Raw genomic sequence first — 26,814 nt, forward strand, 5'->3', positions numbered from 1 at the left:
CAATGTCAAGTGGGAGGCTAACCTTACTTGGAAGGATGTTGCCGAGAGCTACCTCCGGTTTGTGGAGTCCATGGGGAGCCATCGCCTCCGGATAACGGTGGTCTTTGACGGATATGGCAGCTCCACCAAGGACCATGACCACTTGAGACGAACAAAGAATGCATGCTGTGACATTGATTCGTCTGGATCTCAAAATCATCATTGCAAGAGAAAAGTTCCTCGATAACAAGAACAACAAAGCCCAGCTCGTTCTGCTCCTTGCCGAGACATTTAGTGGGAATGGAATCAGTGTACAGCAATGCTCCGATGATGCCGACACCTCCATCGTCCGCGCAGCTCTAGATGAGGCAAGAAAGTCCCCTGTCGAGGTGAGGACACAGACGTCCTGGTTATGCTGATTCATCATGTTGCAGACTATGCGATCTTCCTCACGACAGCCAAAGAAACATCTTACGATGTCGGAAAGATTCGGGAGGCCCTCCCAGAGATATACCAGAGGTATCTCATCTTCTTGTATAGCTTCTCTGGCTGTGATACAGTGTCTGCAATTTTTAGGTTTAGCAAACAAAATTTGCTAAGCAAGCTCTGCAAGACTGATGAAGCAGAGAGGGCAATGGACGTGTTTATGGACATCCGAGCTGAGAAAGGTGATAGCATTAAAGCAGGCTGTGAGCTTTTCATGCTCATGTTCCATGGGAAATCCTCCAAAGACTTGGAAGACTTGAGATTCGACATCTTCAACAAGCGAGCTGCTACTGGGAGCATAAAACCTGAGAAACTCCCCCCGACAACAGGAGCTGCAGCACAGCACTCTCTCTGAGCTTACCTCCAGACTAGAGACTGGCTGATGCTGCAAAGTCCATCGTTGGATGCCCGGGACTATGGATGGCAAATCACTGAGAAAGGATATGCACCAGTCCCTTCTACAGACCCCATTGCACCAGAGTATCTCCTGACGTTTGCCAGCTGCAACTGTGCGGAGGACTGCAGCTCACTCAGGTGCTGCTGTAAAAAGCAAGGAGTCAAGTGTATTTCTGCTTGCGGCATCTGTCATGGTAACTCTTGCCTGAACATAAACCAGCTGGATGACAAGAGGAGTGAGGAAGATACTGGGGAGTTTGATGAATAAGGTTGTAAAAGCTGACGAAGCAACATTTCCAGTGAGCACAGTTCTGTTAAAAATGTCAATAAAATATATTTTATATGATCAAGGAGTGTTTTTTTCTCAAAAATAATGGTTGGAATCAATTCAGCACCCCCAAAACCCCTAGATCGACATCCCACAAGTTAATATTGGCAAAAGTTAATTTTCCGATTTTTTCGCGCATGCCCTCTGAGCACCCGAACTTTGATTGCCTCCCCAGAATTTTCCACAAGGATTTGGGTTTGCACTAATTTATAGGTGTTAGTAGACACTGAGTTGAATACGATAGTGAAGAAATTTTTTGGTAAGCAATTTTTTTTACAGATGGTCAATACAATTTGCTAAAATTCCCGAACTAAATCTGGAAGCCATGAGCACACAACATACAGGTCCTATAGCTCAGTTATTTTGATAAGTAAATGTGGATAGATAGCTTCCTATCCCTTGTTTAATGGGTGAATAAATGTACACGTGCTGTGAGTTATTTTGATAGTCAGAGTTTTCTTTTATTTTTACACCACCAACATCAACTACGACAACGCCGGCATCACCTTCACCTGCATCTCGCTCTGGCTGACGCCATGGTGGGTGGAGTTCAAGAAGGAGCCTCGCGGCGGCCCTCGACCAATCAGCGTGCTACGAGCGAGGTAGCCCCCGCTCAGCCAATTAGACCCCACGACGGTGAGCAAGGCGGTCCGCGTGACGTCACCATGCCCCCGGGCCAATCGACGGACTTGCCGCTCGTTTTGGCCAATGACAGGGTGACGAGCGATTCTGCGCACCAAAACCGTCCAGTGAGGGAGAGCGGGGTGGGTGGAGGCGCCCCCCCGGGAGAAGGGTGAATAACGGCGCGGCGCGTTCGGACAGAGATCCTCCTCCTCCTCCACAAGAACCGAAAGTCGGTTGCGCGCCTTCTCTCTGTCGGTGAAGGAGAGAAACTTGTGAGAAGAGTGGTGATCACGTTCGCCTGACACGAGTGGTGATCACGGTCGCCTGACACGAGTGGTGATCACGTTCGCCTGACACGAGTGGTGATCACGTTCGCCTGACACGAGTGGTGATCACGTTCGCCTGACACGAGTGGTGATCACGTTCGCCTGACACGAGTGGTGATCACGTTCGCCTAACACGAGTGGTGATCACGTTCGCCTGACACGAGTGGTGATCACGTTCGCCTGACACGAGTGGTGATCACGTTCGCCTGACACGAGTGGTGATCACGTTCGCCTGACACGCGAAAGGTCCCTTGGTGGTGGTTCTTCTTCTGGAAAGCCAGTTTTTCGTCTTGCCAGACCACCCTGCCGGCCTACGTTCGCCCGGAGCCCGGTCGTGTGGACGCCTGGGCTGTTACAGGTTTGAGTCCCGCCACCCCGCCAGCTCAACGTACCCGCAGGAGGCAGACAGGTCCGAGTGCAGGCTCTGGTCTTCAGCTCGCCTTTCCCTCTGAGCTGGATGTCTCAATAAAGGCTGTGGCCACCGGCTCGCGTGTGTGTGTGTGTGTGTGTGTGTGTGTGTGTGTGTGTGTGTGTGTGTGTGTGTGTGTGTGTGTGTGTGTGTGTGTGTGTGTGTGTGTGTGTGTGTGCACGTATTTGTGGGCCCATCCGTAAGTCGGAATTGTATAAGTGCTCTTTGCTGTACATACGTGCATCTCATTAGTCGTGATAACTCTGCTTCTCGCGTGCTCCCCCCTTTCCCCCATTATAAATAAATACATTTGTTAAATGTATCAGTTTGTTGCTGTGTTTCTTCCATTGGCTTAGCATAGCACGTGTTGGTGAATTACAATACAAAGGCTGTTGCCGCTGTAAAAGTTTTTAAGTACTGTTATTATCACAAACATTTCAAGTGTTCACAGAGGGTCAACTAGTCTTTGTGAATGCAAGTCTCAAAGCAGACGACAAATTATTAACCATTCAGGTGGTCAAGTTACAAAAGTCCAGGAATAACATGGGTTAAATTCCAACATTCCAGCATTGAATCGGGTGACATCCCAATAAAGAAAATGTACAATCATTTAAAAGCAGAAAATACAGCCTTTTCTTCTGCCAAATGAAGTGTCAACCACATGTTCTATGTCAGAAAAGAAAATAATAACACCATGTATAAGCCACAAAATTACCGAGAAATCTCGCACTGGCACTCGTTTTCCATCCACACACCGCATCCCACAATAAAGGAAAACATTCACTCATCCTCAACGTGGGTGTGATTTGAGGAGAAAGCACAAGTCTCACATCAAATAATCAATAGTCATTACAATCATAATTCTCTGAAAAGCAAAACCATTACTGATAGCACCAATTGGTGTAGGATGTAGTACAGATGAAGCTTCATTTTAAGATCAAATTACAAACAAGTACTCGTCAGATACTTTTGATATTGCACTCGTCTGATCAACCCATCGTCAGGAACCACTGTAGGACCCCATGCTACCTTTAAACATCCACCGACCTGCGAATATGATCACAGCATGTCTCACCACATTAGGCCAGTGCTTTCTTTATCAAATCGATTTTAAATTTAATTTTAAACCTCATACAACCATGAACTTTGTTCAAGTTCAGAATGCAATAAGGTAGCTCGGACAGTGACCTGGTTTAAATCATCCAAAACTAACTGCCTATTGACAGAAATGTTAAGCAGCTCTTTAAAAATGTCAGAAATGGAGATGATTCAATTTACATTTTCAACAACGAAAATAAAAAAAAAACAAAAGTAAAAAGAACAGGCACAACTTGAATTGAGAAGGTAGGCCTAGTTACCAGGGCAGTAAGGCAAGGAATGGTTTGGTTCATTGGAAATGAGTCCCTCAGAAACCCACGGTTGCAAAGTTCAAATAGCAACCATTTCATTCCCCACCACGACCATCACCACCTTCCGGTCCACCGACAAAAAAAAAAGAAAAGAATCACATAATTCATTCCACAAATGCAGCTTACATTGGAGCAAGGCTTGCAAGGCTCCCCCTAACTTAGAACACTCAAGATAAAGACCAAAAAAAGTGGAAGAGAATCATTGCAGCACAAATGAAAGGGGAAATCTTTGTGACCAATAATTTTGAGGCAAATTAAAGAAGGTACGAGGTCAGGGGCAAGATATCCTGGAGAGAAAATATATAAACTCCATCCTATGCCTGGCATTCAAAGCACTGGGCATCTGGTAAAAGGCAACGAAAAACGGAAACCATGCCTAATTTGCACGCCAGTCTGGGTGTCTGGAGAGCACAGCAAAGAGGGCATGGGGAGGGAGCATAGAGAAGGGGGAATAGGGAGGGAACAAAGAGAAAAACAAGGGGGTTTTGAAGAAAAGAAAAAAGATTTACAAGAAATAAAATACAGCACAAGCTGTTGGAGAAACCTGAAGGCAGCTGAAGAAAAACAGCCCTTCCTGAAAATGCCAGTAAATCAGGTTCAAGGAGAAGGGCACTCAGAAGAGCACATACCTATGCCACGCAATGCCTGATCCACAAGAACATATCGGGCCCAATGAATACATTTTTGAAATATCATGCTATACAGTACTATATCGTTTTTGTCCCTATCTCTCAATGGTGAAGAATCACTTTAAAAATTAAATAATTCTCGTATCCAGATCCGGATCCAGACCTTCACCAAAATCGAATCAATTCATCCTTGTCACACATCTAACCTGTCCAAGTTTCGTCCGAATCCGTCCACAACTTTTTGAGATATCGTGCTATGTTATCCTTTTTGGCCCAATCTCTCATTGGTGAAGAATCACTTTTAAAAATTCTAGTAGTCGGATCTAGATCTGGATCTTCACCAAAATCTAATCATTTGTCCTCGTCACACACCGAACCTTCCCTACAAAATTTCATTCAAATCCGTGCACAACTTTTTGAGATATCCTGTGCACAGACCAAGACAGAAAGAGGTGAAAACATAACCTCCTTCACCTTCAGGTGGTGGAGGTAACAAGAAGTGTCAACCCACGATAACCCAAATGTAAAGATGAAGTTTGGTATGTGAAGCTGAAGACCAAACAGCAGAATACATTTACGCTAATCATTTTCATTGGTGGACGGCAATGCTGAAAGAGCATTTAACAATTTTAGCAGAAGGCCTATCAAGCACTCCATAAAGCCATTTATGGTATCATATTTTTTTCTTTTCTAATAAAAGATTGAAGCTCAGAGAGATAGACAGAGAGAGACAGACAGAGATGGGGAGCAGAGGAGAGGAGACAGTAACCTGCAAGAAGAGGGCTGGTTTAGGCATGGCTCATTGGGGTACAAAGGATTACAGATGAGGATGACGATGGAGATTGACAAAGAATGGCGGTGCATCACGTGATTATATCCCTGGAGGAAAGAGCCGGATGGAATAGCCTCAGGAACCAGAATGGTCAATGGCACCATCAAAGTGAACAGCAAGAACATAAAGTGTCCAGAGGAGCTCATTTCCAGGAATTACATGCAAGTTATTTTGTTTTTCTCACATACTGTGATGTAATGTTCAGAGATTGTCACCCTTTTAGGAGGTTTGAGTGAGCTGAAGACAAAGTAATGTTAAGTGGAAGGGGGAGAGGGATCCACAGATAAATTGTGCAAAGAATAGGAGTGACCATGTAAATTGAGTAGCTTAGTTTTACCCCTGTATCAGGGAAACTGTCAGAGGTAAGTTGTATTGTAAAACATGCAATGAGGGGGGAGTGAATGTAAACAATGGAGTATAATAGAGTACGATTACAATATGATGTAAAACCTCCTGTAACAGGAGAGACCAGGTGGAGGACTTGGGCACAAAAGGAAGAAAGAAAACCACTTCACGCTTATAATGGACACAATCACAAACTGTTTGGCAGGAGGACTGCAAGCCATGGCGGTATTGTCAGCTGCGGAGCCCTGGAGAGGGGCAAGACGCCAGGGCACACGGCACCACCCATCATTAGCGGAGGCCAATGACGGCCCGTCATGTACCGAGGGCAGGCCAAAGGACCCGTTATGCAGAAGGGTGGGGCCTCTGTGGAAAAAGACCGAGTTAGTTGAGGTTTGGACCTTGGAGAGGAAACATCTTTCTCGCTTTCTTTTTGTTTGGTCGCTACCTGAGGAGGACATGTTTGAGAGATCGGACATCTCGCCATCGTCCTTCATCGCCATTCTCACTCATCATCGCGTCCCGAGCCACACTTTCGCTGTGCCACTCCAACCTGCACAACCACACCACCTACACCAAGCCAAGCATGTGGCTGCCTAAAGTCCTTGTCTGTTCCCCTTCGTTGTATGAAACCAGTATTGTTAGCACCCCGATTAGGTTATATTTCGTTATCATTACCTCCGCCACCTAAGGTGGATGGAGGTTATGTTTTCACCCCTGTCGGTCTGTTTGTGAGCAGGATATCTCATAAAGTTATGGACACATTCAGACAAAACTTGGACAGGTTGGGTGTGTGACAAGGATAAATAGATTACATTTTGGTGAAGATCCAGATCGGGCCACGATAATATTGTTGGGGACCCTGGGGTACGATGAGGGTGGGGTTATCCCTGGTTTCTCCCCGGATTCACCGGGAATCAAGACCATCGCACACGAATAAGTCTGTGTCGCGGCGGGTCGCTAATCGACCACGAATGCCAGCAATTTAACCACGTGACCCAGTGTCCTCTGTCTGACTACCGTTTAACTGTGGTACACGCAGTCTCCTTATTGGGGAATTGTGCCCTCGATGCATACTTGCGTTAAAATTACCGTGTCAGGTGCAGCCGAGCGGAGCTGCCAAGTAAGCACTGGCTAATAAGAAGCTTCTTGTGGTATAGCTTCCAGGCTGGGTTCATGTGCAGACCATGCTAGACCAATTGAGGAAAAGATGAAAATGAGCTGGGTACATTTCTAACAAAGCAGTTTATTACAACTAGGTGAGGAAAATTATGTGGCACAATAACAGAGTTTATTCACAAATTATGTACAGCAGGGGAAAGCAAGGAATTGGTGGGTGTGGCAAAAGAAATGCAAATATTTACCAAAGAAGATTTACTCTACAATCTGAGCTTATGTTACACAACACAGGCGACATCACACGTACCCAAGGAAATTAGAGGTAGCCCAGAAAGAGGAGAGACAGTTGAGGTGGAGTGACCTCATTGTACTTGGCATGGTCGATGGACCTACGCAACCCAATCACTTAGGAAAGGGGAGGAATGAAGAAAACTGGGGGTGTTTACGGTGTGGGACATGAAAATGCAGTGCAGTGTGTCATGTAGCGTGATGCAAGAGGAAGGCGTGAGAGGTGCGAATCAGTAATCGGTACTCTTTTAGTTTGTGCGTCCGCAACGGATGAGGCACAGATGGGAGAAAAAGATGCGTCAGAGAAAGACTTAACGGGAATGTGTGAGAGGTCTGCAAGTGTGAATATGGCTGTGGAATGCAGCCGAAGCTGAGCGCCGATGACCCCGGCTCATCCTGGCAACAGCTCGCTCCACCCCACTCGGTTGTTCTACCCTCTCTGCTCGGTTGAGCTGGCTCATGAAGAGATTCAGCTCAGACGCTGGACAAAGGAGAGATCCTGGATGACTGACTGACTGCCTGGATGAAAGAGAGTGACTGAGCCCGATTTGCTCCCTTTTGTGTCTCCCCATGCGGGCGGCGCTTGAGAGTGGAACAGGTGGAGCGATGGGTATTTCCCCACACCTTCATTGGCGCGCAAACTTCAACAACTGTGTTGGCCCCATCCTGGTGAGGGTTTTCCACCGGAAATGTTCCCCATTTGCCTCGCGCTTTGCCACACAATGGTGCTCCGAGAATAACACGGGGCAGGGTACCCCATCATGCGTCCCCGCCCATGAACGCATCTTCACGGTCCTGAAAGGTGGTGGTGGTTGAGACGTCATGGTTGTGAGTGTTCGGAGCGGTGAAAGTAGGTGAGTTTGGACGGAGACCGCTGTGGAATTATAACGGTGAGTTGTGGTAAGGTGGTTGAGGAATCGGAGAGGTTTTTGTGAGGTGGAGGAAACGCTGTGGCGTAGGCATCGAAGCGTTGGGAGTGGTTAAAGCGTACGTAGTGAGGAAACTGAGGTGGTTGGTCATGATTGTGGTTTTTCTGGTGAAGTGGTCAGCCGTCGGTTGTTGTGGGGATTTTTAGAAAGCATTTGGAGTGACTATGGTGAGTGTTGTAGCGTCGTGGTGAGCATAGTAAGGGTCTGAGGTGAGGTGTCAGCTGGATAATGGCGTGATGTTTGAACAGGAATTTGGTGCGTCGGCAAATGAGCTGCTGCTGTGTCTGACACTCCTGGTCGCATAACTAATCTGCGTGCGTGCTTGTGTGGTTTGTGTATGAAATAAAAGGAAGTAAAGAGATGAAATAAATGAAAGAATAAAGGACTTAAAGAAGACCTAACTAAAAGCCATACACAACGCATCTTGTCCCATTTTATTTACCCACGAGACATATGGAAGGGGCTAACTGGACGAATGCTAATGAGATAACTGTCTTCGGATTGCAATATCTTCTTCTTCTTTCGGCTGCTCCCGTTAGGGGTCACCACAGCGGATCATCCGTTATGATCCGCATAATGATTTGGCACAGGTTTTACGCCGGATGCCCTTCCTGACGCATTCCCGGTCGCCTCTTACGGCACAGGGATATGGTACACCTATTCTTACTGGGGTATACACCGTGGTTGTGAGTGTTATATGTTGGGTGTAATTGCCTCGGAGGAGTGTTGGTTCAGTTTTACAGAACTGCAACAATATGTTATATGCTATGTGATTCTTCACTATTGAGAGATAGGGCCAAAAACGATATAGAGCACAATATTTCAAAGAGTTGTGGATGGGCAATGACAGAACTTGCTGGAATTGGGTAGGTGACAAGAACAAGCCAATTGATTTTTAGTCCAGGTCCAGATGCAGATTCGGCCCATCTATCCATCCATCCATTGGGACCATACTCTGTACAGAGCGTTGGTGCTGCCCAAGTAGTCTCCTTGGCTATTGGGCACAAACCTGGACGGGTCACCACTCCGACACAGGCTACCCTCAGCTCGCACTCATTTTGCCGACTTCGGAAGGATGACAGGCAGAGTCATCCTACCTGGTATTAATTCAACAGCCAAGGGGGATTTGAATTCAGGATCCTAGGATCCCAAACCCACCACGCTAACCATTAAGCCAACACCAAGCAAAACAACACTATTCTGGCCCATCAGTGGGACACAATGTAAACTATGCAGCTGGCAGAAGTATGCACTCTTCCGAGTGCCATTGTCATTGTATACAAGGTTGCGTGTTCCTTCTCTCCCCCCCCTCCCCTTTTTGTGTCTTAGGATCACCATAATCTCCCAGTATTTACTGCTCATCCTGTACTTCCTCATGCTGCATATTTATTGTGTAAATAACCCCCCTTTTAATTACAAGAAGTGTTTTCCAGTTTTGCTGCCTTCCTGCACGGACACCAACCAGGTTTGATTATTAATTGGGATATCCTTGGGGGATTGAAGACTTGATGATTCCGAAAGCAGTATAGTGAATTCATCATCGTTTCGGTAACTGCAGAGGCCTTTATCAGACTTCTGGCTCAGTCGCCTTGTGTTAATTGGACATCTGAGGAGATTTACTGCAGGTGTAAGTTACTTATTTTTCATCACATGACTGATTTTTATCAGACTGAACAGCGCTGTAACGTTGAGAGGTCGTGCTTTTAGTAGGTTTGTGTGAGCTGCAGGCAAAGTATTTTGCATTGCACGTCGTGTCTTCGATGGAATGCAATAGGGAAATAGTGAGCACAAGGAGATGGCAACGTTTTTAATCGTGTGAATCATTAACACATACTGGAATTGAAAGCAAGACAAAAAACAATTCCACCATAACAAGGACCTGAAACTCTAGGTCCCCCACCTTTTTGGGTGGGTGGAGCACGCACACACGCACAGAAAAAAAAAAAAACCCGCACGCGCGCACACACACACACACACACACACACACACACACACACACACACACACACACACACACACACACACACACAATTATTTACATATACAGTACATATGCATTATCAGGGCTATTCCTAAAATATAATTTAAAGGATTGCTGTAAATGATGTTAATTTCACAACATTCTATATTCAACTTAAAATTGTAAACCTCAAAGCAGTTTCCTTACTTAAAGTAAGAACCTTAACCTATAGTAAATTGAATGGTTTCCTGTCCACAATTGGATCATCAATTGTCAATCACATCGGGAGAGCGATACACATCTACATTGTTGGGGAGGTCATGCGGATATAAATCATCGCCACTCAGGAATTGGGTGGGGGGGGGAAGAGGAAGTGGAACATGGAAAAGAAGACAGCTTGGTCATTGAGCCGTGGTTTCTTTCTGTGGTTAACCTGGATGCTTCAAGACTGGGTAGGGATCCGCTGGGTGCAGCACAGATGAGGAGACAGTGTGGTCCACGATTCGTGGCTCTTCGCTGTGGTGAAAATGAAGATGGATGCTTCAGGACCAGGTGAAGGCTCCTATCAGCCTTCGAGACTTGAGTGGAGCTGACGACTGGTGGCGGTGGCACGTGCACACACATGCACAATTGCGATTTTTACAGATCTTATACATACTAGCATATACCCGTGCTCCGCACAGAGTTGAATGGGTGGCAAAAGGTGGATGAGGCATAATAGTTGATGTTATGGGAAGCTGGGGGTGTCATTAGGGATGTGATGCACTATGGTTTACCTGTCCTTAGTTTTCTAAAGGACCTCCCTGTAGATGACAATTTGGGTGAGTGTCTTGTTGCTGAATAGTCCATGTGAGGAATTATTGTCCACTTTGATAGATATATAGGAGTAACCTCTTGCACGTGAAAATGCAACATATAGTTGGCCATGAGAGAACACAGGGGCTGGGAGGTATATTCCGAGTTTGTCAAATGTTTGGCCCTGGGATTTGTTTATGGTTATTGAGTATGCGAGTCTGACTGGAAATTGCATCCTCTGCAGTGTGACTGAAAGGTTGGCGTCTGATGGGGCAAGTTTAACATGATATAGGCCTAGCCTGAGACTGAACAGGAGCAGTGGAGGGTGACCAAGAATCAGAATGCAAATTTCAATGAACGGCACTTTTTGGCGCACATCCGACGATTGAACACTGCTTGGATGCTTTAATTTGAAGACCACACACGCAAGACACAACACAGGTAACGATGGCGGTTGATATTGACAATTAATGTAATGAACGGCAGTTGTTTGGGTGCATCTGACAATCGAAGAACTCTTTAATTTGAACAGTTAACACGCACGCATTCAAGGTACAGAATCTATTGTCTGACACCGCGCTTTCGAAGAACAAAGAAAAGAAGATAATCCGGGCAATGAAGAGATGACCTCATACCCGTTCCCTGGTTCCCCCTACCTTCAGATTATAGCCTTTGATGTTATCTGGACATAGGCCAACTTATTTTTGGGTGTTTTTAATATGTACGTTGGATTTCAGACACAAATTGACAGTCTAAGAGGGCGTGTTCAGTTGCTGATGTTCTGAGCTATACTATTTATTATCGGTTGTTTCTGTTCAGTGTTTTATGCAATGAGTACTCCCTTACTCGAGTTCATATTTTTTGGATAGACGGCAGCACTTAACGGACAGCAGTTCAGCGATGGCGACCGAACGGGAATAAATGCGGCCGTCGATGGGTTGAAAATCATGTTGAAGCCACGTTGTCATCCAATTCCAGCTTAGAAATTTAGTGCATCTCTTCGTCACATTAAGAAACTCCAGTATATGCGAAATGAGCACATTTCTGCCAGCAGTTTCGGAGGAGAAACGTCAAAATACGCGCAGACGTTAATATAAATTATTTTTTTATTTATAAATCTTTACTTTAAATACAATGTTTCTTGTTACATTTTGTGTCAAATTCACCTTCTGAGGTAGTCAGCATGTGCAGAAGAGGGTTTTACATTGCAGACGCTGTTTTCGAGGAGTGGCATTACGCCTCTCGGCGGTGACGGTCTATCGACGACAGACGTAATGACGTCAGCGAATGACCGATGATGTCATGACGGAATTACGCCTCTCAGCGGTGATGTCACACGTCGCCATGCAAACGAATGTAAAAATTAGAAAATTGCCCAAAATTCCCAAACCTGTCCGTCTGGCGCGATCTCACATAGCCCATGCTGTTCATTAGACCACAGAGCACCCGCATGCCGAAGGTGGCGACAATCTGTCCGGCAGTTTTGGAGGAGATGCATCAAATTACACGCAGACGTTAACAGAAAAAAATATATAGATTGTTGTGGTTCTCGGAAACGCATGCATACAACAGATAGGTATCCCAAGACAGATATTCCATTATTATACGTGTAGATAGTCCCTTTCCTTTTGTCTAGCGGGACAACAAGGGAGTGTGTTGCGATGGTCTAATAGCTAGGTTTGCTGAAATCATTTTCTTCTTCATTTCGTCCCTACTCTTCTTTTCGTCTGATTATTCCAGAGGTAAATCAGCCACGTTCGCCTTCGCTGTAAGGTGGGCCTCATGGAGGCCAGCGCATGCGGCGCCGCTGTGAGGGAACTGCTGCACAGAGATCCTCGTTCCCGGGCGAGCCCTGGGCCCGGCGTGTGCAGTGAGTCATGTAGTGCGCTTAGCAGTGCGGGATTATCGACTCGAGCTTCCGATGATCTGGGGAAGATTGTGGGTTGCATTAAAAAGGCATGCGAATGAATACCTCTGAAGAGGCTGCACGAATAGTGTTTTTCACAACACAGGTGAGGAAACATAGCCAGCACGACGCCCATCTTGCACGAAACTCGTACGGAGGCCGATAAAGACTCCTCCACGCCATGTTGGGCAGGATACAAGTGTGCGGAGTAGAAGCGGCTTGTTCCTTTTCAACCTCAATATTCGATACATATTGGTGTTCGCCCCGCGCACACGCTAACAGTCTTGCGAACGCGAGCGATGGCCACGTGCGTAATGGCAGAACCACGTGCACTGTATGAAATGTGCTCGAAGGCAGACATGTACGTCGCTCGCGAAACGTGCATGGATTTATCCATAACGATGCATCTCCGGTCTTCGCTGGCAGCAGCGGATTCTCCACGGATGGTGAACGTCTTCTCATCTCTACGGCCAGTGAAGCTGTGATCGAGCAGGGGAATGTACAGTGCGGTCCGTGTTGGCGCTCGCGTTGATCGGCGCTGGTCGTATGCCCGAGTGGTCATGTGCGACCCTCGGCCGGTTGCCAGGACATGGTCCCGGGGTTTTTGCGGGACGATTCGCGTGCCAATTTCGGTGTGGGCGATTCGTGTCATGTCGTGGGGTCGGAGCGAAATGTGTTCGCTGTCTGGGATGGCCTTGCCGGAAACAAAGCGAGGCGGTTTCTGGCCAAAGTTGGCGGGCCACGTGAGGGGTCGAGGCCAATCGGAGCGCCCGATTCAGGTGATGAAGTTTCAATTTGGGGTGGCCCCTCCCCCCCCCATGCTGCAGGTCCTATAAAGGTCGGAGCAGTCCCTCCGCCTTGCTTTTTCTTTCTCCACCTCTCTTGCCTCGCTCTCGTCGACACCGCCACGACCCGCCTCCTGCTGTCTGGACTCCGCCTCCTCATCTCCGCCCACACGACGTCAACCCCACCCGCCTACCTGGTCCCGCCTACCACTCCGTCCTCGCACTCTGGACTCCGCCCCTTCTCTTACTCAAGCTCCTCCTTCACGAACAAGGTCTCCACAAGTGAGGCTGAAGCCAGAGATGCGCCCACTGTCGGGTACCGCACCACAGAGCATCCGTATTGGTGGTGCGTCATGTTATCAAGTACAAATGTACAGAAATCGTGGCCTCAACTCCTTTCCCTTCTTGTTGCAATACTCCCTCTTCATTGGGTTTTCTGTGTCTGTATGTGTGCGCGTGTGTGTGTGTGTGCTGGCGCCTGTCTGCTTAAGTAAGACTGCAGAAGATCGTTATCATTATTATTGTTATTATTTTTGCGTTAAGTCTGCTCTGTATCCCCTTTTGTAAGTTGCTTATTTATTTGCTGCACCACACCTCTCTCCCCTATCTCTGCACAACACACCCCAATAAATCTTGATCGGGCCAAATACCATTCCTCGCCCATTGTAAATAAATCATGATTAGGAATGTTCCCAGCTCGTCTTTGTGGTTTCTTTCATTGATCCAGAATGATCCGAATCCTACTTTAGCCAGGACTTTATTCCCAATGATCCATTCCTTTTAGCCAGTACGTCCTTGGCAGTGTCGCTCGGCTGCATCCGATCCGGTAAAGTGGTCCGGTCTGGTAGAGTGATCCGGTTCGGACAAGGCATACCGAGGGCGTGTTCCCCGGTAATTAAACCATGTGATAAATGAGGTAACCCGATTAATCCATAGACGGGAGGACCCTAGGTCACGCGGTCGAGTTATTGGCGTTCACGGTCGGTTAAGCGACCCGCCGCGTCACGGAATTATCCGTGTGTGACGGCCTACAATTCCGGGGAGTCTGGTGGGAAGCGAGATAGCTTCCCCCACCTAGTGGTCTTCTCACTTGACCCCCCGGCCCACAACAATATTGTTATTGGCTATACACACATTATACGTGATGTATTGTACTTGTTATACACACAGGTTATGCGTAACATTATATACACACACACATTATATGTCACATATGCTTGGTGTTGGCTTACTGGTTTAGGGTGGTGGGCTTGAGATCCCTGGATCCCGAGTTAAAATCCCGCTCTGCTGTTGAATTAATACCAGGTGGAGTTGACTCTGCCTGTCATCCTTTCAAGGTCGGCAAAATGAGTGCCAGCTTGCTGGTATCCTGTGTCGGAGTGGCGACCCGTCCAGGATTGTGCCCAATAGCTAAGGAGACTGCTTTGGCAGCACCAACGCTCTGCACAGAGCATGGTCCCAATGGATGGATGGATCTGTGACATATTATACATAACACACACACACACACACACACACACACACACACACACACACACACACACACACACACACACACACACACACACACACACACACACACACACACACACACACACTACACAAGCCAAATGACCAAGATTGAAATATAGAGTAAACAAAAGTACATGGATGGATAATCAGTCAGTTCGTCAGACAGAGCTTATTTTAATGTGCACTGTCTCCGACTTTGTCAGAGGGGTGGAGGACAAAAACAGACCTTGGCAAGGTTTGACAATTTGGAAATTTCATGAAAATCGCTTTTTGCCACCCTCGACCCTTCGGGATGGACCGCATGCAAGCATGGAAGTGTCAAGTAGGTAAAATAGACACTCCATCGCAGGAAGCCTGTCTGAATGTTAATGTGTACCATTAACGGGCTTTCAAGGTACGTTGCAGAGCCGACTTGCTAGTGAACAGGCTTTTCTGTTGAATCCAGTGTTTTCCATTAAAATGCAAGTTACTGGAATGACTTTTGACAGTGCTCAATGATATGATGAGTTGAAAGTTGGAATTTAGACAGTGTACTGTTGTTTGCAAGATATCAAGGATTCTTTTGAATCGACAAGAAAAAGCAGAAAGCACAGCTGGTTTATTGTCACCTTTAATACCATGTCTGCACAGTGTAATAATGTCAGGATATGAAGTTGGATCAATGCAATTGGATCAACAGATGCAGTCCAAATTTAAATATAAGAATAGACAACTCAATCCCTGAATGGAGTTGCCAACACTTGCAAGTTAGCATCAAAACCACAGCTCTCTCCTGTGGTGAAGCTGAATGTCAAGGCCTGTTACTTTCACATCACAAGCAGATTTGTGACCTCTCTGTATTGTACTGACTCTTCTTTTTGGTCTTGCACTCATTGCCCTCTTTTGGCTTTGGCCCTCCGAGGTTTTTGCAAGGTGCACATGGTCTGCCAGTAACCCTCTTCTTGTTAAACTCCCAAAATCCAGGATAATTGCTCATCTCCATTTGTTCCTCTTTTCTCTCACCTGTGAAACCAACTTTCCCCAGTCCTTTCAGTCACATTCTTCCCTCCAGGGCTTCAAGACGGTTGTTCACCACGACCTTAGGTCATCCCCAATCCATACTCATGATGTCTTCCATACAAAATGACCCAATTCCCAAGCACTCCCTTTTTCCAGGTTATCGTGACCCCACCCCCCCCCCCCCCGCGTCCTCCCAGCCGCCTTCTTACTCACCTATTTTCGTTCATCTGTCAGTTGGTTTGTTCCTTTTCCATTTCATCCCCGCTTTCCTCTTCATCATCTTGCTGTGTTTCAGCTTGTTCACCCCCATGTGCCTTTCTCCCACTCCCCTTCATCTCATTCCCACTACACTGTTGGTGTTTCCCCATTTCCATTTTGATTTATTCCATTCTGCTCTCGCTCTTGCACCAACCTCAATCATGTATACAAAAAAACTCCAGGAAAAGTAGTGCAACTACATCTCAGAATGTCGCTTACGTACAAGTTCGACATTTTTTCAAATTTCATATTTATTCAAACCAGACTTCTCTACGAATTTTGAAATAGGAAAGTGCTAAATTTGCCACATGAGACATTTCATTTGTTACGCACAAATATCAGGCCTATGTTCCAGCTCTGACAACACATAACACAAACACACACCATCCACAATATATATATATATATATATATATATATATATATATATATAAAAACACACTGTACCTATATTTTGTACAGCTTATGTCACAATAGGCACCAACTTCCTTTTCACGGTTAGCAAATCTCCATCAACCTTTACCACTCTACTTCCTGCCTGTAGCCAAGTCAAGCAAACCAAAAAGTGCTGGACACCTGATCAACAGATAAACAGGCAAGCCATTACCCTCTCCCTCCAACCACCCCCCCCTCCTTCCCCACCCACCCCCTCAAAAAAAACATCCATCACCTCACTGAGTTTTTCTTCCACAGTTGAAGAGAAGTTTTGGATACTGTCCAAAGGAAATGAAACAAAAAAAATGAAATAAAATAGCAGTCATATTGGGGGTCCGATGACGTGGTGTTGCATTTGAGGAATTTATCCAACACCTGAAGATTCTTGAGTACGAACCATGAGTTTAACTATTGAAATGAAGTTTTAAAGAAGAAAGAGCTCAAAAGACTGAGTAAAAATTTATGACAAAGGTATCATGAGCCAAAATTTATTGTGCAAGGTCCATTAAAAATTAATTCATTATTCGCCTGCAACCAAGATGAATGGCTGCTCCCCCTCCCCCACCTCTCACCTTCCAAACACTCAAATCCCTCTGCTTTCTTGTCCTTGCTGAGCATCTCTCACCCACAAATACTGACACCCACCACAGATACTTGAACATCAAAAGCAAAAGGCAACTGAAACCATAAATATTTTGAAAAATTAAAACCATAACAGGAATCTGAAATTATAACACACACCTGGTTGTTCCTACATATCAAAAAGTAATACAATTTTTGTAACTGTGTCCACTGTAAAAAAACACAAAAAACAACAACAAAATCTCGACTTGAGCTCAGGCCACAACCTGCCAGGTGGACTTGTCTCCCACTGCAGCAGCAGAGCAAGACAATGGATGAACAAAAATGTAGGAAAGAAAAGCTGCCCAGACCCCAGACAACAGGATGTACATCTCCAGAGGCAAAGTGACATTATCTCTTCAGGAAATAATTTTTTCCAATAACAGCAGATTGTAAAAGAAACAGTACGGAGCGCAAGAGGGGCGGATGTGTGCATGCACACACGTGCACGGTTTCATGATATTAAACAAACAGAATAAAATAAAAGCAATGTCCCCAACTTTGGTTCAATAAAGGTTTGTCAGAAAAGGAGTTAAACCAAGTCATCCATGATGTGGTCACTGACAGAATTTCACCTGCATTTGTTTTGCAAGTAGGTAACCTGCACTGTGATATGCAAGGAAGTTTAAAAGCTCACAGAGGTATTGCATTATATCAATAGGACTAAAGCACGGCTTCTTTAACAGCCACAATTGTTCCACTTTCTTGTGGGATTGGCTGGGGAAAGCTTGGATCGACTCTTTCACAAACCCAAAGGCCAAGCCTGACGTTCGATGAAGGTTACGCCGGGGATAAGGAATTTCTTCAGGGTGCTAGCGATAGCTCATCTACTCTTCACGAAGGACACCGTGGGATCTTTAACGGCCACCACCTAATGCCGAGAGATGGGATGCCCAGTTTAACGTCCATCCGAAGGACGGCACATGCTTCGACGAATCACCCTGCCTGTGACAGTTTCCGGGTTGACAGTTTATAGCTGGGTCGGGATTCAAACCCAGGCGAGACAGCTGAAAAAGTAAAACAAAAATATGAAGAAATAACACAAAAGAGAGAATATATATATATATATATATATATATATATATATATATATATATATATATATATATATATATATATATATATATATATATATATATATATATAGTAGACTAGGCGTAAGTCGGCAGAGTGTAACTCGTCACTTCACCTAAGTCGGCAGCGTCAAAAAGTCCCGAATTTATCTCATGTTAAGTCCCTATGAATAAAGGGTCATCCCTCTGTAAGTCGTCATCTCTAAGTCGTCACTTCGTCCAAGTCGTCAGATGTTGTCCGTTCCCACGTAATGGAAACTCAAGTAAATTACCACTCCTAACTCGTCATATGGAACTGCTGCCTCGTGAGAATCCCGATTTCATGGAATCGTGATGCTCGCTCATTGGTTTACACCGCCAGTGATAGGCTGTTTATAACTGCGTACACACGTTGATCGCACTGCAGGCAGGACAATGGCGACTAAGCGTAAGCTTACAACTAAAACCTACCAAGAAAAATACGGCATTATCCAGTTTTGCGAGGCAAACCCACTGATGAAGAAAACAGCCATAGCTGAGAAGTTGGACATCAAACAGCAGACAATGAACGATATCTTGAAGAATAAGGGCACGATGTTTGGACAAGTGGAGAAGATCGCAAGGCCGGTGGTAAGTGTGAAACGCGTGAGATGTGTGTCCTTTGAAGATGTCGATGACGCGCTCATCATCTGGTTTCGGCAAATGTCGGCTCAGCCAAATATTCGGTTGGACGGTGAAATGTTGCTGCTGAAGGCACGTAAATTCGCTGCGGACATCGGGCATGATGATGCCGAGACCTTGCCGATGCACTGGATAGACAGATTCAAAGTGAGGTGGGGAATCGGCAATGTCAAGAAGTGTGGCGAATCAGGCAGTGTGGATTCGGCAGTGGTGCACCACTGGAAGGATGGCAAATTGAAAGACATCTTGGAAAGGTATCAGCCTCGGGACGTGTACAATGCCGATGAGACTGTGCTTTTCTGGCAGATGCTGCCAGAAAAGTCTCTGGGGTTCGTTGGTCAATCCCATCATGGTGATAAGCAGGCGAAGTTGTTGTCTTACAGTTGTTCATTATCTTTACTTTTGATAAACTGATTCATGAATTCTATCTTTGCTTGACCACTTTCCAACTCACCAATGAACCCCCACCTATGCCCCGAGGATTGTGTTTTCCTTTTGGTACAATAGCCGGCTCTCACACATACGTGTCCAGGCCACGCGCGACTTCATCCTTCACCCCACAGCCATCATGAACGTTCGCATATGCATAAGTCGTCACATTTCTAAGTCGTCACTTTTTTCTCGGTCCTGATGGTGACGACTTACGCCTAGTCTACTGTGTATATATATATATATATATATATATATATATATATATATATATATATATATATATATATATATATATATATATATATATATATATATATATATATATATATATATATATACGGAAGTATTGTTACGGATTTGGAAACCTTGTGCACACAAACAGCCAGAGTCCCCGTAGCTTAGTTATTTCGATAAGTATGTGTTTATAGTTAGAATCCCTCCTGTCTAATGGGAATTAAATGTGTGTGCTGCGAGTTATTTGATAGTTAGGTTCTTTAAATCTCCAGATCCCCTCCACTTGCGGCCACAGTGTCTTTCAGCGCCTGCGCCCTCGCCTCGTGGCCGTAACATATGAGGCGAGGTCCTCATGTGCTCGATTCGACTTCCTCGAATTGGTCTGCATTCCAACACCACGAGGCAAAATCGTTGTTTCTCGAGCAAGAGGGATACAGACACGCATAGAGGGGGCGGGGTTTTCCCGGCTCGGCCATAACCCCACCCAGAAAGGGCGGACCCATGGAGGTCCCTGTCCAATCTGGGCGATCAGCGCGTCAGCTCAACTAAGGCCCCGCCCTGCTCAGAGCGGTTGTAAAAGGACGATGCGACCCTTAGTGCATGTGGAGAGAGTTCTTGTGCTCAATCGAGTTCGGAGAGTTCAGAGTTCAGAGAGTTCTTGCATGTCCTTGGGAGTTCTTGAGTTTTGAAGTTCTTTGGAGGGAGCAGTTCTTGGAAGGCAGTTTGGGTGCGCTGTCATTGCTGGAGCTCTCAAGCCTGGAGTCTCTGCTGGCCTTCTACAAGGAGCGACCCTGGATCCGCTATCCACCATCCAAGCTCCCACGGACCACGGGTCCCACACGAGCAGTCGCGGGCCAAGCCGCCTGAACTCGGTCAGGTACCCCGACAGAACTCTTACCTCCAGCCCGACTATGCCCTTGGCTGCGAGGGTTGAATAATAGACCAATTGGGTCCTCTTTTTCTTTTGGGTGTGTGTCTGTATGTGGCACCATCCTATAAGTAAAACTGTTTAAGTGTTTATGATCATTGTAAATATTTGCTTGCCTAAAGTCGTGAACTTCGTCCCTTTCTTTTATTCCTGTAAATAAAATAATTGTTTAAATGTTCTTGTTCGTTTCTGTCCTTTCTTTGATTGACCCAGCATGATTCGGACTTGAGAATTAGTGAGGCCGTTTGGGCCGGTAAGTTGTCATTTGGACCAACGGATCTTGGTAATCCCCACTCGGTTTACACCCGGATCGGGCCCGGTAAACGGTCCGTTCCGCCCGAGGTCTGTCGAGGGTGTGGTTTTCCCTGGTAGTTGGACGACGTGGGTATTTAGGTATATTGAAATCCGGCAATTAACCCCACCCCATGCCGTCGAAATATTGGCGACCACGGTCCGCTAAGGAACCTGTGAACTCTCGGACTTATATGGGAGTCACGACCTAAATTCCGCGTGTTCGGTGGGAGACGACTACTGCTCCACCTAATGGTCGTTTATCGCCGCCGAACCCCGTCTTACAACAGTAACTCTTCGATTTCGAGACCATAAACACACATATATATATATATATATATTATATATATATATATATATATATATACATACACACACACACACACACACACACACACACACACAAAGTCTCTTTACAATTTAAAAAATTTATTACAAAAGCAAATGAATAGATAAACCTGTGGAAATTATTACAAAATGAGTAGATGATATTGAAGTTTTTTTGCCTCATTTAATGCACATATATGGGCACCATTAGTTGCACGAAGTACATCAAGACGGTCGAAGTCAATTGTGTGCCTTCGCAATTCCCCACGCATTCCACCGAAAGGAAAGTTGAAAGATCGCAAAAAGTTCCATCAGGAATGACCCAATATCAAAGTGTAGGTTAATTAGATTTTATTTTTTCCCCCGTTTTGACCCCTGGAGCCCAAAGTCCCCACCCACTGGAACATGGACTGGGAGTCAAATCCAGAAAAACGTCGTTACATATTTCATGCGTCTTGCAATGTTGACTGCATATACATTTCATTTAAAAATAAAATGTTTAACAATGCTCCTGTAATTGCATTTTTTTTTCTTTTGGTATGCGATCTTTTGACCCCACCCCATGGGGTAGGGCCAAAAAATGATCCTGCTCTTGCACCAATCTCACCATGTGGTGATCATAAGTACCCAGTTTGGTGAATTTCTGCACAAACATTTCGCGTGATGGACAGACAGAAGCAATTACAAGATCTCTCTGTTTTTGAAAAAGCTTGGGGATCGATAAATCATCATCTCACCCAATTTTGTGACAGAACATAAGAAAGGTCATCACATCATGTCGTGAAGAAACAAAGCACAACTAAATGAGGATTTCATTCTTTTTTTTTGCATTTTCTTTTCGATGTTCACCCTGGGAATCAATAGGTTCATGACTTGTGGGAGATGCCACAGAAGTGATGCTCTTAATGATTGAAAGGTCGGCCTGTTTTATGAACTACTGCAGGTTTTATGCAACAAATAGCACTTTTCAACAACACTCCATCAACACCAATGCAAGACGCATTAATCAAGTGGAAAACCCAACAATAAAAGCTCATCACTATATAAAAAAACCAAACACCATCCATCCACCGCCCCCCCCCCCAACCTCTTGCCCCCATAACTCCCTCCCAATCTCAACTCAAATTCTCTGCTTGCATGCGTAATTTATGGATGATCGTTTTTGTAGGATAGGCACACCGTGTTGTGTTGGCAATTCATCAGTGTGTGCCCTTGGATGGTTTTGTTGGTCCCTCGGATGAACGTTAAACTGGGCATCCCGTCTGTCGGCATTAGTTGGTGGACATTAAAGACCCCATGGTGTGTGTCCTTCACAAAAAGTAGGTGAGATACCTACTCTTTGTGAAGGACACAGACACCCTGGCAACATTTCAAATTCCATCCCTAACCTACAGATGGCACCGCATCAGCGGCACAGCCACGCCCTCAGGCAATGATGCATGCGGAAAAAAAAGACGATGACCATCACATGTTGGTTTAAGTAACGCAATCCCAAATATAAACACGTAATACACGTGTGGGGCCCCATCAGTTTGAGCAGTTTCATTTCGAAAGATCACAGAAATACAAGTGATATTAATATGTAAACAAAATACAAGAATCTATCCCTTCCTCATTTTGATGATAACTACAAGGGGTACCCGGCAAAAAATTAACTTTCACTCTCGTTTTTGTTTTTATGTAAATTGAAACGGCCCATCTATCCTCATCTTACTCAACTATATCATACTGTTTGCAGATTGGGCTTGATTAGTGGTATCTCCTGAAGGACAGTTGTGGACACGCAGGCAGGCAGGCAGGGACGAACAGATGCAGTAACGGACGGAAGGATGCAAGCACGCCGAGACCGAGCTCCTTTTATATTTAATAGATTTGATGTAAAAAAAAACAAAAAAAAAAAACACATTCTTTCCCATTCACTGCAAGGATTAGAGCATACCAGAAATGTAAAGTAAAAAAAAAAATTACATTTTTGTATAACAGCTCGGTTCAATGTAACAAAAAACGAAGGTTCAAGGCCAGGGTTGTTTTATTTATTTAGTTTCTCCAAAATGTCGTGTGTTCTTGACAGGCAAGCTCCTGCTGACTTGTTCTATCAGATCACCACCGAGCACCTGAAGAAATTTCACAAGGTCTGCTATTTTCATCACACGTGTATGAGTCAAAACTGAACTTTGTGGTTTAAAGTTACATTTGCTGGAATCCACGTTCACAATCTACGATCAGGAGGAAACCTTCAACGTTAGGAAAATGTGAAAGCCAATTCAAATGTTTTGTATCTAAAATTTATCCATATGTACAACTTTAACAATCTCATATTGGTAACCAATATAGTTGTAAGATAGTTAAAAACGACATGTCCAGTGAAATCTCTTCCACGAGCCTCGACATTGAACACAAAAAAAAAAAAAAAAAAAAAAAAAAAAAAAAAAAAACTTTATTTAACCAAAAAAAATATTTAAAAAAAATCGACATACCATTGACTTACCTTGAGCTTTTCACGAATTGTATTCCAAATTCATGCTATTCTCACCTATGATCAATAAAGCAGCCCAAAGGCATGCTTCCATAAAACATAAATCAATGAAGTCAGTCAATCAATCAATCAATACTCTGTTGCAGAGCGTTATTGCTGCAAAAGCAGTTTTTTCACAAAGATTACACTGGGTGGTTTGCCATTGCATTCCCAGCAGTGGTTAGGGTATGGAAAAATCAACTTGTTCTATTCACCCTCTCATTTGCTCAAGGTCAACTGCCATCTGCTTGGAAGTCAGCAAACATAACCTTTCTGCATAAAAACGGTACAAAAACAGATCCCTGCAACGACAGACCAATCAGCCTTTTCCCAATCATCAGCAAAGTTGTGGAATCGATCATCACTTCAGACATTAAATCCTTCCTCTTCTCCAATATGCTTCATTTCCGATCATCAATTTGGTTTCAGACCAGGTCACTCTTCGCTGGATATGCTGCTTCTGCTCTCCCAACAATGGATGGAGGTACTCAATGTCAGACATGAAATCAGAGCCATATCCCCAGATATATTGTTACGGATTTGGAAGCCTTTTGCACACAGACAGTCAGCAGCCCCCGCAGTTCAGTTATTTTGATAAGTATGTGTATCGTTAGAATCCATCCCCTGTGTCAAAAGGGAATTTCATGTGTGTGCTGCGGGTTTATTTTTTTTAAGTTAGGTTTTTATCAACTACAACAACAACAGCGGCACCGTTGCCTCGCTCCACCATCGCCATTACGCACGTGGCCTTAGGTGAGGAGGTAGGCGGAGCTACAATCGCCTAGGTTCCGACTCCACCCCAGAAAAGTGGGAGTTGCCCCGCCTACTGTGGGCCTGTGCAATGAGGGACGGCCTGCGAATCGTGCGATGGAACCGTCCAATCAGGAGGTGAGTGGCGAGAAAAGAAATCCCTCCGATCTCAAGAGAGGCGGAGTGATCGGCGCGTTCTGTCTGGCGTTCTGGGTCTGCCTCGCCTGGTGTTGCCCGATCAGGGAAAGCTTTTTCGGGCTTAATCGCCTCGTCGTCTCTCGCCTCGTCCGCCTTCGTGCTGGCTGGCGTCCGTCGCTCTTTCCCTCGTCCCTGGTGCTTGGTGCTGCGTTGTGGTGGTGGGTTCGAGTCCTGCCACCGGACAAGCTCGACCAGACCGCACGAGGCGGACAGGTGCAAGTGTAGGCTCTTAACCTCAGTTCACCTTCCCTCAAAGCTGAAAGGCCAAATAAAGACCCACGGGGTCCATTTCTTTTGGGTGTGTGTGTGCGTGTGTGTGTGTGTGGCACCGTCCTGTAAATAGAAACTGTTTAAGTGCCTTGTACATTGTAAATTGCATTTCTTATAGACGTGATAACTCTGCTCTGTGTGCTCCCCTGCCCCATTATAAATAAACCCCCAATTGTTCAGTGTACCAGCTTGTTGTCTGTCGTTTCTACCATTGACCCAGCACAGTGCGTATTGAGAACTAGGGAGGCCGTGTGCCGTAAGTTGTCGTTTAGACCGACGGACTCTGGTAATTCCGCATGGTTACACCGGACCGAGGTCGCAAGAGCGACCCAGTTCGACGGAGTCCGTTGAGGGTGTGACTTCCCCGGTAATTTGACGACGTGGGTACTTAGGTATATTGAAATTAGGCAATTAACCCTACCCCACGCCGTCAAAATATTGGTGATCACGCTCCGCCAAGGGACCGTGACCTTTCGGACTTATCCGAGAGTCATGACCTAAATTCCGGGGTGTTCGGTGGAGACGACCCACTGCTCCCCGTGGTGGTCGTTTATCGCTGCCGAACCCTGGCCCACAAGAATATCACGTGCTTTAGATACGGTCTGGCACCCTGCCCTGCTAACCAAACTCTCTTCCTATGGTATATCCAAGGCCATCTCCACTCATGGCTCGCAGACTTCCTCTCCAGTCGCAGCCAACGTGTGGCCCTTAATGGAGTTCTCTCATCCCCTTTTCCTGTCCAGGCTGGAGTTCCTCAAGGCAGCGTTCTGGGCCCTATTCTTTTTCTGGTTTTCATCAGTGATCTCTCCAACTCTGGAAAATCCTCTATCTCTTTGCTGACGACTCCACTCTCTGCCATACCATTGGTCATCCCTCAGACTGGCAAGCAGCAGCTTCTTCACTCTCTGCAGATCCAGATAAAATCACGAGCTGGTCCAACATGTGGAACATGTCTTTCAACCCTGACAAATATCACACTCTCACCATGTCTCTCCGAAAAGACTGTTTGGAACCCCCCCATATCTACTTTCTCATCAATCCTCTTGAAGAAGTCCTTTCATTCAAGCTTTTGGGTCTCAATATCTGCCATGATCTTTCCTGGGAAAGCCACATTTCCAACCTGGCCTCCAAAGCCAGTCGCCGACTGGGGATCCTTCGTCATGCAAAGTCCTTCCTCGGTCCACCTGAGCTCCAACCCACATACAAAGTTTTTGTCTGCAGCCTGATGGAGTACTGCTCTCCTCTCTGGGCTGGTGCTCCTGCCTCTCACCTTTCTCGGCTTTTTCTCTCACCATTTCGGATCACTGGAATTTCCTGCGATGAGGCCGAGTGTTTGGGTCTCTCACTCTCTCACCGCAAGCAGGTTGTTGGTCTTTCTGTCTTCTACCATCTCCTCTCTGGCCTCACCCCCCCCCCACTCTGAGATATGTCCTTCCCCCCACCCCCATATTTCCAATTTCCACAGGGTGCTCAAGTTCCGCCAGCAACCCCCTTCTGGTAAAACTACCAAAATCAAGAATCACGGCTCGCCTTCACTCTCTCATTCCTCTTTTTTCCCCATCTTTGAAATAAAATCCCACTGTCTTCAATCCCATTCTTCCCTCCACGTCTTCAAAACAGCCGTTCACCACAATCTCTTATCTTCTCCCATCCAAAACCACGATTTTTTTTCTCACCCCAAACTCACCTTCTTCAAATTCCCTGCTTTCCTTCCTGGAAGTCCCTGTAGTGTAAGGACCTGAAAGTCCCTATGGTGTCCATCTTGTTTA

At 45.7% G+C, this 26,814-nt stretch overlaps 1 protein-coding gene across 9 annotated transcripts in view; it reads right to left on the reverse strand.

The window, feature by feature from the left end:
* The window catches only part of LOC147026295 (early estrogen-induced gene 1 protein-like), a 94,259-nt gene that overhangs the window by 46,727 nt on the left and 20,718 nt on the right, over positions 1–26,814 (reverse strand). Inside the window, exon 1 of one of the 9 annotated variants that reach the window (XM_085881573.1) lies at positions 3,907–4,024. The exons of the other annotated variants lie outside the window; for them this stretch is intronic. The gene's annotated coding sequence lies outside the window, so the exon portion shown is untranslated. Of the gene's footprint in view, positions 1–3,906; positions 4,025–26,814 lie in introns of those variants that run through there. 9 annotated transcript variants of the gene reach the window in all.

Source organism: Eptatretus burgeri, chromosome 5 (assembly GCF_056783735.1).
Source record: "Eptatretus burgeri isolate ZD-2024b chromosome 5, Ebu_testis_v1, whole genome shotgun sequence".
NCBI lineage: Eukaryota > Metazoa > Chordata > Myxini > Myxiniformes > Myxinidae > Eptatretus > Eptatretus burgeri.